The 12,003-nt window shown below is 41.3% G+C and overlaps 1 protein-coding gene across 5 annotated transcripts in view; it reads right to left on the bottom strand.

Annotated features, from left to right (window-relative positions):
- The window catches only part of MRTFB (myocardin related transcription factor B), a 66,382-nt gene extending 54,805 nt beyond the window's left edge, over window positions 1-11,577 (bottom strand). Inside the window, exons 1-3 of one of the 5 annotated variants that reach the window (XM_074553042.1) lie at window positions 10,543-11,386; window positions 8,742-8,838; window positions 8,423-8,467 (exon numbers count right to left, since the gene is read on the bottom strand). The gene's annotated coding sequence lies outside the window, so the exon portion shown is untranslated. Of the gene's footprint in view, window positions 1-8,422; window positions 8,468-8,741; window positions 10,513-10,542; window positions 11,387-11,434 lie in introns of those variants that run through there. The other 4 variants (XM_074553041.1, XM_074553043.1, XM_005487660.4 and 1 more) reach the window with 4 other exon arrangements.
- Window positions 11,578-12,003: the final 426 nt, after the last annotated feature.

Raw genomic sequence — 12,003 nt, 5'->3', positions numbered from 1 at the left:
GCAGTCTCCATCTCCATCAGCTCCTGGAGCAACCCCAAAGAGGGGCTGTGCTCCAAAGGCTGCTGGAGGCTGTGGGGGCACAAACCCTGATGGGACAGCACAGCCTCCCCTCTGCTGGGCTGACACCTTCCTGCAGACACCCCCTTACTGCAGCACGGGAACCTGGACATGGAAACTGACATTTAATCACCATATTGAAAGAGACACTGCAATCTCACAGTTAAACACAATGTCGATAAACCTAATTAATTAAGTTTTGTGGTCAAATACAGGGCAATAAGGATTCCAATCATACAGCTATTTTTATGAAGGTAATTATACAAAAGCAGAAAAAGATGAGAAATAGCAGCTGACTAATCATGAGTAATCACCTTGGATTATGCATTATGAAAAACTCACTATTACTATTCATTTCTTTAAAAAACAGTGTGCAGAAGTATCTGACAAAACTGAGGTCCTGTCACGCTTCTCACTGTTCCAGTACCTGGAATAATACGTTTCTTCCAGGAGCAGAGTCCTCCTGGACTGGTTGATACTGCAGAAAAATATCCACTTTTATTAAATAACTGAGATTAAATTTTCGTAACTGTCTGCTCTAGCTAAATTAATACCACTGAACAGACAGCAAAAGACCTCCAGAAACTCATTTAACACTTCTGCATATTTTGATGACAATGCTATGTTGAGATTCTCTTTACTAATTCTTCAGAGGAAGTCTTTAAATCTTAAGTCTTTGGACTGATCCAAAAATGAAAAATGAATAAGCTACAGTGGCAAATGCACATAGTCCATGAGGTAATGTATAGAGAATTACTTGTACCTGGACAGAGGCTGGGGATGAGTCAGGAGAATCCTCGATGATACATTCATTCCCTCCACTGCTACCTCCAGGCAGGAAAAAAAATCACAGTAATTGGTAATGGGAGCTGAGCCCTGCTAAGTGCAAATGAATTACCCTGCAGTGTGGGGCTGTGAGGAATAAAGGCAGCCTCCCACAGCTCCATTAAAGTGTGGGGAAACTAAAGCCTACCCTGTCGCTGTGCAGGGCCATAGAGATGATTTATCTATTCTTTTCTCACATTACTGCCTGCTCAAACTAACCTGCTCAAACAAGAGTTCGTGAAATCTGGGCTACACATCAACCTTCACTGGGAAGAATCTACCTCATAGCAATGTTGTGAAGCTTAGTGTTTAAATACCTTAAGGTTTCATACAAATGTTTAAAGTAATTGTAAATATTACAACTATCTTCTGTATTCACATTTCAAGGGCTTTAAAATTATAATAATAGAACTTAATATAGCAAAGGTTCAATATGCACAACAGCCATCACCGAAAACAGAACCCATACCTTCAGAAGTGATATCTAAATTGTTTACTGATTATATAAAACTGTTCAACTATGTCATCTTCCTTTAAGAAACAGTTGAGAACCTCCGCAGTGTGCACCAAAACCAATAAATGGGTCTGAGGGACCAAAGAAAAAGTAAAGTCCAACATCAGCTGCCTCTTAAAGGCACCACCCAGTCAACAAGGTCCATTTTTAGGGAGAAGTCTGAGCTGCTCTGCAATTCCACCCTGCACGAGAGATGCTCATCTCTGGAGAGCTGTTTAAGGCTGGCATGGAAGCAAACACCCAGGAACCCACCCTGGTAACCCAGGACAGCCTTCAACTCCCCTTCCACTGACACAACACTTCATAAACAGAACCTGGGCTGTGTTAACTTGCAGTGTTTGCAGCAGAGTTCATAAAGATTTATGCTGAAAACTCTGAATCAAGAGAAGACAATGATTTATTTATTCTCCAACTAAATCCATCTTCCCTAAGAGCACTTAGCAGCAACCACAATTCTGGCCACAATACCTCAAGTGTAGAAGACACTGACCCATAACTTGTTTTAAGTGAAGGACTTCAGGCACAGTCCTCAACAACTTCTTACTTTCAATCACCATATGAACAGACATAATTTGATTTAATCTCATATCTTCTGTGGATATTCTTAATAAAAAATGCTCCTCTTAAGGCAACATTAAGTGGTTCAGCTGGTTCCACTTGATTAAATAAATACAAAGCTGCCATAGCACATATCCTCACTAGTTCTATTAAAATAAAGAGCTTCATAAAAAGACTTAAAACTAGATAGGCAAAACATGAAGTAGTGTCTTATTTACGTGTTACTGTATAAGGAAGTAAGTTGTATGCAAATGGTCAGAAAAATCTAAATATGACATTCCTATTTTTCAGTCTGTGAAGATGATGTTGATTGCCAATATTCTAAATTTGTTTTAATTCTCTAATTTAAGAAGCTGACATTAACACTGGCAACAAATACATTCAGGCTGAGTTTACAAAGCAACACAGGGTCAGTTTTACACCTAAATTTAGCAGGGCAAAGAAACAAAGAAACAACCAAACAACAGCTATCTGCATTAGTGTGGTGTGCAATCATACGATTCCCCAAGTTTCTCACCTTCATAAATATCTACACATTTAAATAATATTTTTTTCCAATGAAACATTGTGACATATGACTTCCAAAGCCACTTATTTGAATTCCAATTAGCAAAAATCCCAAAGTTATTAATTTCAGTTTTAATATGAAGTGCTTTGCAGGAGTATTTGAGTAATTGTGCCATCAACTCAGATTAACCTGCTCAGAAGCAAGTTCAGCTCTTCTGGTCTATGACAGAACCTTGTGAAAGCAATTAGTACGGTCCCATGTGCTCCATGATTTTCTGTGGCCAGTAAACACAAAGTGTAGCCAGAAGAATCTATTTATGTAATTGAAGTTGCCAACATGGGAAAAATCAAAACCCAAGTGGTTGTTTTTGTATAATAAAGGCACTTGGTAGCTCAGACAATACTTCATAACTTTTATCAATGAATTGGATCACGATCTTTCCCTGTGTGTTCAGAGACCTTTGATAACCAAAATAGAGGTCCTTCTTAAAAATGAATGTTGGAAAAGCTCTTAAGGCAATTCAGGAAAAGTTAGATGACTCCATGATTTCATTTGTTTGCTTGGATACTGAGAGATGTTCCCATTTATGACTAAGCTGCAGGTGCTACTCTGTTTATTTTTCTGCCTGCAAACCAAGCCCTTGAATTGAACAAAGCAAGGAAAGCACAAGGATTCAAACCAAAGAGGAAGGAACTGCAGGACTGCCTCCCATTGAATGTGCTGCTTTCTACCTCAGATCAGAAGTGGGACTGATTGCACAATAATTTCTAGTAGATGAGATTCCTTGAAAAATCTATGTTTGCTTATTTTTATATCTACACACTTTACAAAGATTAGCAAAGTTTTATTATTGAAATTTGATTATTAATTATTGTAATTGTTTTATTATTGTAATATTTGGAGTTAAATTTGTCTTTAAAAATGCAATCAATTTCTATTGGACAGAATTTAACATACTATTTACATTCAGCAAGAAACTAAGTGCTAACTAGACATTTATTCAAAATAATGTAAGCATAATTAAGAGATTACAAGCAACTTCAATTGAGGGGATCTTGCAAAGATCAGAATCATTATGTCTGAGCTGAAATTCAGTGACATGTGCAGAAGTCCTTCAATTAAGCAGTCTCTACACACAAGTTTAGGAAAGCTAAGAAAATCTCTCTCACACAAACCTTTGCTGCATATTGGCTGGACCAACACAGCTACTTTGATGTATTAACAATGCAAACAGTAACCTGAATTAGCTCCCATGGAAACCAGTCAACTTGTTGCTCCCAACTTCTGAAAATGAAACTTTTAGTATTTAATCTGCTAATGGACAAAAGGAAAACTTAGAAGGTGACACATTAATGTTTAATTAAAAAATATATAAATCAACTTGCGGTACGTCTCAAGCAGCAATTTACTGCACATTCTTTACCTGATTAACACCAAGGGCTTAAGAGTTCACCTACAATATTCTTTCCTGTTTCTTACTTCTAATCCCACATTGTGTTACATGGCCTCATTTTTATACAGCAATGACAAAGGGTCACAATCTGAATGCAATTTTATCACTTCTACTAGATTTACACCTTACAGCATCTTGCTAAGAAATAAAGTCAGTTTTTTTTTTAATGGAAACAATAAGGATGTAGACTGGAAGAATGCTGAATTCCATACAGTTAAGCAGACTTCCAGGAAGAAAAATCCCCCAACAAACAACAAAATCCCAGCCCTGACACTCCTAAACACTGGAAAGTAAGCAAGAAAATATACCACACACATAGTATTATGACTAACAGCACAACAAGTTATTTGATAAAGACAAAATTACACTCTTCACTTAACAGAAGCCAAATTTTTACTTTTCAAATCAAACACATTTCTTCTAACAAGGAACAGGGTGGGACACAGGAAAGAATATAACTTATTGCTTCTTTATAAATACAGATCCAAGATCATAACTGATGAAGCCTAATCTCCAGATCAACACCCATATTCTAAAATAATCAGAAAAAGTATGTTATTAGTATGGTGCCTGAAAACTCTGATGTTCCAAACAGTTTAATGCTATAATCCACAGTCCATGCCCTCAGTATTTTAAGAACCAATTTCTCACGATCTCCAAAGCTAAAATGAACTTGAATTCCATCTTCCCTACTGAAAGTAGCTAAGGACGAACAGGGCAGAAACTCTGGGTCAGGAGAGTTTATGTTGCCTAAGGCCAGTTTCAAAGAAGTCTTATCTGTTAAACTATTGTGTTCCAATATTTCATTCCATACAAAGCTGCTTGTTTAAAAATAAGTAAGAAATAGATGGTAACATAAAATTGTTTACAGTAGATTACAAATTTCTGCACTTAGCAGCTGTCACACATTTACTTTCTGCAGTTCTTGTAGTTTGAGCAGCACTCAAAATATTTTAAAAAGATACTACAAAGCTTTATTAGAAACTCTGTTGGAAAATACAAGATATTTGTTAAATGTAATCTGGTATCAGATATAAATACTGTAGCCCTTGGTTTATTTTCATTGTTCTTTTTCTAGTGTCAGACAATAGTTATTTTTCCCCAGATTACTTCAATACCCACTCTCCTGATTTCTATTCTTGTATTCCCTATTTTCTTCTATCCTCCATCTACCACTAAATCACCTGAACTCAGTTTTACCCATCACAAATGCTCTGTATACCATCCTTCCTCGAGAACCTTCTCTTGACCATGTTCCTCAGGCAGCCAGCACAAGGCCTGGCTTAGGTTTTCCAAAGTCTCCCACCTATGCCAAGAACCCAGAGGCAGCAGGGAAACACCTGGAATTCTCTCCTGCACCCCCCTGAGGCCCCAGCTGGTGCAGAGCAGTGCCCAAGGCTCTCCCTGCAGCACAGGGAGGCAGTCCCAGGGTTTCACCCATCCCAGCTCACACTGGGGGCCGGGCTGGCTCCACATCCCCACCTGAGCTCCTGCCCACAGCCTCCCCAGCACAGCCAGCATGAACTGTGGGCCACAGCAGGTTCTCACCACCTGCATTTCACCCCTTCCAGGAGATTCCACTTTTCTCTTTTACCAATTTTGCACGACAAGTTTTTTAAATTAGGCTTCTGATGCAGGACCTGGTAAAAGAGTCATCAAATGGTTTAACTGGCAGAACAGGGGAAGGGTGGAACATCTGGCAGAGGAGGGAGGATCTGATTCCAGAAGAAATCACAAAATACACTCAGTTATTCATAGAAGCAAAGAAAGTTGGTTAAAACTGCCTAAAGATATAGAGAGAATTACTTAGGGCTTGATTCACACAGGAATACTTATAATTCCCATAACCATAGAGACAGTTCATATTTTGCAAAAACTGACAGTATTTGCTCAGTACTTGGTATTTGAATGCTGCTGTATTATTTGACATTAACATAAAGAAGCATTACTGTAATTAACCCATACAAATTCAGGAATAATAAAGACTGCAAAATAAAGCAGTAACTTCTCTTTAATTAAGTATTTACTAGAAAGACCATAAGTGAGCTCTACCCTCATAAAGTGGGTATTAAAAACCTTCTGCAGTCCAGACACTGCAAATGAAATTAATGTAGAAAACATTAAGTAGAAAATGGTGAAGTTTCCAGTTGTTTCTATAAATTCCTAACTCAAACAGGTTACAAGTCTTTAACAAAAACCTTATAAATATAGTAAGTATACTTATAAAAAGTATAACTGTGCAAAGAGTACAAATTACATACTGAAAAACATTAGCCAAACATTAAGGCTTTTCTTTTTTGGTACCTGTCTTAGTTGTACTTTCCATGGAAAAATATGTTTAAAATTTTATTTTTAAAGATTAAATCCTAAAAAAATAGTGTACCAAGTGATATATAACGAAAAAACACACTCAAAAATAGTTCAGAGTGATTTATTAGTCCATTCAAAAACTCCTGAAATAACTTAATACACTAACAATTTGAACTCATTTTAATGAGTCTCTCTGCTGAATTTTTATGAGCTACCTCTTTTACATTTAAAGAATGACTAAGATTCTAATTTTAATGTCTCTAGAATTTGTAAACAAGTTTTCAGCAACTGTTCCCTAGCCTTCCAGCAGGCTTCTATATTAGAGACAAAATGTGGAAACATGAACACAACTGCATGTCCTTCTCAGGTGGGTAACTAGGACCACCTATGTCATAAATTCACTTAGAAGGGTAGAAACCAGTGGGTGTCCTTTTTGTCTTTATTCTTTCTTTTGTTAATTTGTGTTTCACTAGTTGGTGTAAAGATCAAAACTGAGTGTAACCAGGACTTCTCTCTCACTTTGTTGCTTTTGGCACCATGCCCAAGTAAAAGCCCCTTCTCCAACATTTAATTAATGCTTAAGCCAAGTACCAAATATGAAATCTTAAAATACTCTCTACTGAGTCAACAATCAGAGAGATCCAGTTTATTGCCCAAGTGCAAAACTGTTACATTAACATCTGGATTTAATAACAGTAATCTGAACACTTCAATAAATTCTGTAATGTGCATTTGCTTTGGAGTTTCAGGATATGGCAGATTTTTGTGGTAGACATCAATCTTTGCCACAGAAGGAAAGTTTGAAAAAAGTTGTATCCTGTAACTAACACTGGGCAATTCTGGCTCATGAACTTCAGGTGCTAAAAATGTTTCAAAACAATGCTAGAATACAGCACAGCATGGAAAAAGAAGCATTTCTTCATCTGAAGAAGCAAACGTGAAACATTCATGGCTGTCAAGTGCAAATAGTCTTAATTTCAGTGGTTCATCTTTGTTTTTTTGACATGCAGCTAAAAAAGCAGCAGATTTATTCACAGTAAGAACCAAAGGTTGTAGATTCACTAGAGGAGGACACAAAGTGAACTGGTTTGCCAAGTGTAATCAAACCTGCCCTTCATGGGGCCTGCACACACACAGCCCTTCACACACCTTGCCTTCAGGTCAGGGGAAGCTCCCCTGGCTTTAAGTGGTTCTAGTTGGGCTTTTTTGCCTGCCACAGTTGTGGGGTTCGTTGGAACATCAGTGTACAGATACATACCCCCTTCTGTGCACATCCAGTTCTGCACATCTTGTTCTTCCAGGCTCTGCAGCAGCTCCTAGCCATGACAGTCGTGTGCAGTGTCTGCTTTTTCTGTAGAGGTGGAACCAATGCTCTGGTTCATCTAGGAGGCCTCAGTGGAAACTATCAAGAGGCTTTAAGTCTTGGTTATCCTGAAAATCAGGCAATCTGTCCCACCCTCTTTTTCCCACACTGAAGATGAGGAGGGAAGGGCAGGATCAGAATTTTCACCATTTAGGGATCAGCCAAACTCCAGAAGCATGCAGCTCCAGAACTGAGAATGTTTAGTCAATATGAGCCGAGTTCTTGTTTTACTGAGCTGCCTGACACCTTGCTAACACCTCCTGCAGCAGAGGCAAACACCCTTGGTGACTCCCTTTGAGAGAGAATTTTCCTCATCTATAACTGGATGGATTTAACCAAACCACACAGGATCTGGAGTCCCTCTGGAGGTGCAGTGCTGGTACAAGCCTGAGTCACTGCAGAAAAACTGTTAAAAGTAAACAAAATGTTCTACAGGCTGAAGTTTTAATATCAAAACCATTCACATGTGGAAAACAGCTAACATCTATGAAGGCTTGCAAGCATGACAGTCCTTTAAAAAGAGAAAATATTGTTTAATCAGCATATGAGTAGTTAAGTCATACTCTTAAGAGGTGATTAAAACCCACTCACATCAAAGGCCAAAGCATAAAATCACAATAACCTGCTCTTCAGTTTATGTAATTCAAGTACTACATATAACCAAATTTCTGTTTGTATAGGAATAGATCTCCTGGAAAACCTTCCATTTTAACAGGATTATAAACCTTAAGCACAACTTAAAGGAATACACTGCTCACTAAAAAAACAGCATAACAGCTTCATTAAAAAAAAACTTATTTAAAAAGTTCAAATTTTTTAAGATACAGCACTTACCTTGTATATCTAGCACCCTTGTAGAGTGTCTGTTTCAGCACATTCCTGGTTGGTTGGAAAGTAAAAAGGAAAAATAAAAATCACAAAGATGTCTCAAGGATTTGTTATTTTAAAAGTTACATATTTTGTTCTACCTGAGAAATTACAGTTTTAAGAATACTAGTTCAGCTTTCTCAGCTTCTGCAGTTTTCAGATGTAAGAGTGTGTTATCAGGTTAAAATCCTGAGAGTAAAGTGATTTTGATATACTTTATGTGCATCTTTTAGCACCTTTCATACTCCTGCTCAAATTCTAAGATGATATTTGTCTTTCCAGTTACCTCTGGCAAGAACTGCAGTACCAGAAGTGCATCATCTGCTCCTTTTAGCTCAACTGCAATACACAAACTCAGCCCTAGTTCCTTCAAGTCTTCACACCTGCAAGTGCCAATTATACAACAGAAATGCATTTCAGTTTTCTATAGATTCCAATACAATGGAATGCTTACAAAAAAAGGAAACTGTTCCCATTCACATTTTGCCTTTCTGCTATGTCAAATGGACCTGTTCCAACATCAATATTTCATTTATTGGAATACTTTAGACTGTGTGTGTACATATATACATATACAGATATATATGATTAAGTCAATAGAAACCTACTGCTCACTGTATTTAGAAAAGTTTAAAATCAGTTATTTTAAAGTCTGGCATTTATCAAATGCTGTTTCATACAGTAACACTAATGGAGTTTGCCAGTTTTGGCTTTGAACCCACAGGTATCAGAACGTCCCTGACATTGCTCAGCCACACAATTTTACTTTTGATCCCAGAAATGAATCCTAACAGATTACTTTTAATTCTTTTAAAGGCTGAAGCTGATGTTATGGTTTCTGTACATGTCAGTGACAGAGGTTAAAAGCTGCACATGTAAAAAACCAAAGCAAAATACACAAGAGGAAGAGGTTACAAGACGGAAATGCCAAAAAGAGCCAAAAAGGCCCACAAAAATAAATGGCCTATGATAAAATATATTCCCTCTTCCTTCCAATAATCATTTCATCAGTAATCTAAGCGTTGTTTAAAAAACCTCAAACCTCAACTAAGCATATTCCCTATCCAATATTTTTAAAGTATTTTATGCATATAAATCACTAAATTTGTTTGAATATCTATGTATTAACCCTCAATATTAAAGCTGTTTGATACTACCTTATAATTCAACAGAATCTGACAAACAAAAGGTAAATATAAAGGTGATTCCCATGTTATTGTATGACTGCTTCCAAAAACTCATTTGCATAATTCAGTTCAGATTTCTACACTTCTCCAAATGCTGCCAAATCCTGAAAGATATTCCGTACTCCCCATGATGTACTAAGGATGTTCAGCTTCCAGGTGTTTTTATTTGCTGGTGTCATTACCAGGCAGCAATCTAGTCAAGTTCTAAATGCAAGTTAGACCACAAAGTCACATCTGCCCTAAGCAATAACACAGGACAGAAAACTTTAGAAAGGGACAAGATAAAATTAAGAGACATTAAGAGAAGAATTTTATGAAATTCCAGCTGTGCCTTTGTTGAAAGCTTTAAAACCTCAATTAATTCAAAACCTGGGCATTTTTTCTCATAAAGGAAAAGATGTAGCATGAGGAAGAAATGTGAACACCTTCCCATAAAGAAGAACTTCAGATCATGCTGTACTCACAGGACAGTAAAATCTTGGCTTTTTTTCTTAAAAGGTGAGTGATGTTTAAGCTTTAACTATTTTAGACATATTGACACACTTGACTTTATGGAGGTGTTTTTGAAACATTCATAAAAAGATAATTTTCCTGATATTTACTTTATAGCTAAACAAACAGGATTTTTCACTTTAAATCCTGTAGTCGTTATTTCAGCCAATTGCCTGCAGCAGGCAGAAGTCCTGGTATCTCGACTGCACTGTGACTGCCTAACAGCATTTTTCTGCACTGCACACCAAGACAAAACCCACGTAAATGGAACAAAGGCAAATGTATGTGCTGGCAGAAAGGCACGGCACGGCAGCACAGCTCTGCACCTGGCTGCCCGCGTCCCCAAGAATGTCACTGCCGCGAGTGCCAGCCAAGGGACCTGTGCATGCAGGTGCTGGGGATACATACACTTGTTAACAGCGCTCATTCTGGAATCATGGAATCATCAGGCTTGGAAGAGACCTTTTATATCGCCCAGTCCAACCACCGAACCAGCACTGCCACAGAAACCTCTAAAGCACATCACCCAGCGCCACATCGTCTTTTAAACGCCGTACGGATGGTGACTCCACCACCTTCCCGGGCAACCTATTACACGCTAAAACGGATTGACCAAGTGCCATCTAAATCCAGGCATGCCGCAGAAAACGAGCCGAACTCGTTACCAGCCCCTGCTCTAAGGGTCGCGGCTCTCCTCACAGCCCGGTGACCTCCGCTGCAGCTCCGCGATCGGGGACACGGAGGGCTCCGCTCTCCCCCGGGCGAGGCGCTCCCATCTCAACGCCCGCAGGGCTCGGGCCGGGCCCGCAGCGCCGCCCTGCAGCCCGCAGCCCCGCACCGCCCCCGGGAGCCAGTGTTCCTCTCTAGCAAAGAATAACACGGCACACATCCACCACGGCCGGGCCGGGGCGAGCCGTCCCAGGGCGCGGTGCGGACACCGGCACCTCCACCTGCTCGGGGCCCGGAGCGGCCCGGCGGGGCTGGGGGGCCGGCCCCCCGTGTGCCCGGCAGCGGCCTGACGGGGACCCTGCCCGCCTCCGGCAGAGAGGGGGCGGCCGCCGCTCTCGGCACTCCCGCCCCCCGCAACCTCCTTCGGAAGGCTCTGCGGGCGGGGCGGCGCGCAGCCCACCGCGGGGCCGGGCGGCGATGGCTGCCGGCTGTGCCGCTCTCGCCCAGCGGCCCGGCCCGGCCCGGCCCGGTTCCAGCGCGCGGCAGCGCGGCCGCCCCGAGCGGCGCGGACCCGGTGAGGCGGCTCTCGGCCGCGCGCGCCCGCGCCCCCCGCCCGCACTGCCCCGCTCACCCCGGCCCGCCGCGGCCATGTTCCTCTCGCGAGCTCTGCGCCCGGGACCGCCCTCCCCGGGCGCGCGCCCCGGCGGTTGGCCCGCGGGCGGGGGCGGGGGAGCCGCGCGCGCTGGCGCCGCGCACGTGCGGGAGGCGGGGCGGCACATCCGGGCACTCGCGCCCTCAGAGAGTCGGGCTGGGGGGCGCCGGTCCCGGGTGCCTCCGGTGTGAGGTTACTGAACCGTTGAGGTTGGACACGAACTCTGAGATCATCGAGGCTAACTTATGACCGAGCACCACCGTGTCAACCAGACCGTGGCACTAAGGGCCACGTCCAGCCTGTCCTTAAACACCTTCAGGGACGGTGACTCCACCACCTCCCTGGGCAGCCCATTCCAATGTCTAATCACCCTTTTTGGAAAAAAATTTCTCATGCGTCCCACCTAAGCCTCCACTGACGTAGTTTAAGACTGTGTACTCGTGTCCTGTCGCTGGTTGCCTTGGAGAAGAAGGATCCCTACCCTACAGCCTCCTTTCAGGTACTTGTAGAGCAATAAGGTCCCCCCTGAGCCTATTTTTCTCCAGGTT

Source organism: Zonotrichia albicollis, chromosome 16 (genome assembly GCF_047830755.1).
Source record: "Zonotrichia albicollis isolate bZonAlb1 chromosome 16, bZonAlb1.hap1, whole genome shotgun sequence".
In the NCBI taxonomy this organism is placed as follows: domain Eukaryota; kingdom Metazoa; phylum Chordata; class Aves; order Passeriformes; family Passerellidae; genus Zonotrichia; species Zonotrichia albicollis.
The sequence above is the reverse complement of the archived record's forward strand: the minus strand, read 5'-3'. Positions and strand labels throughout refer to the sequence as shown.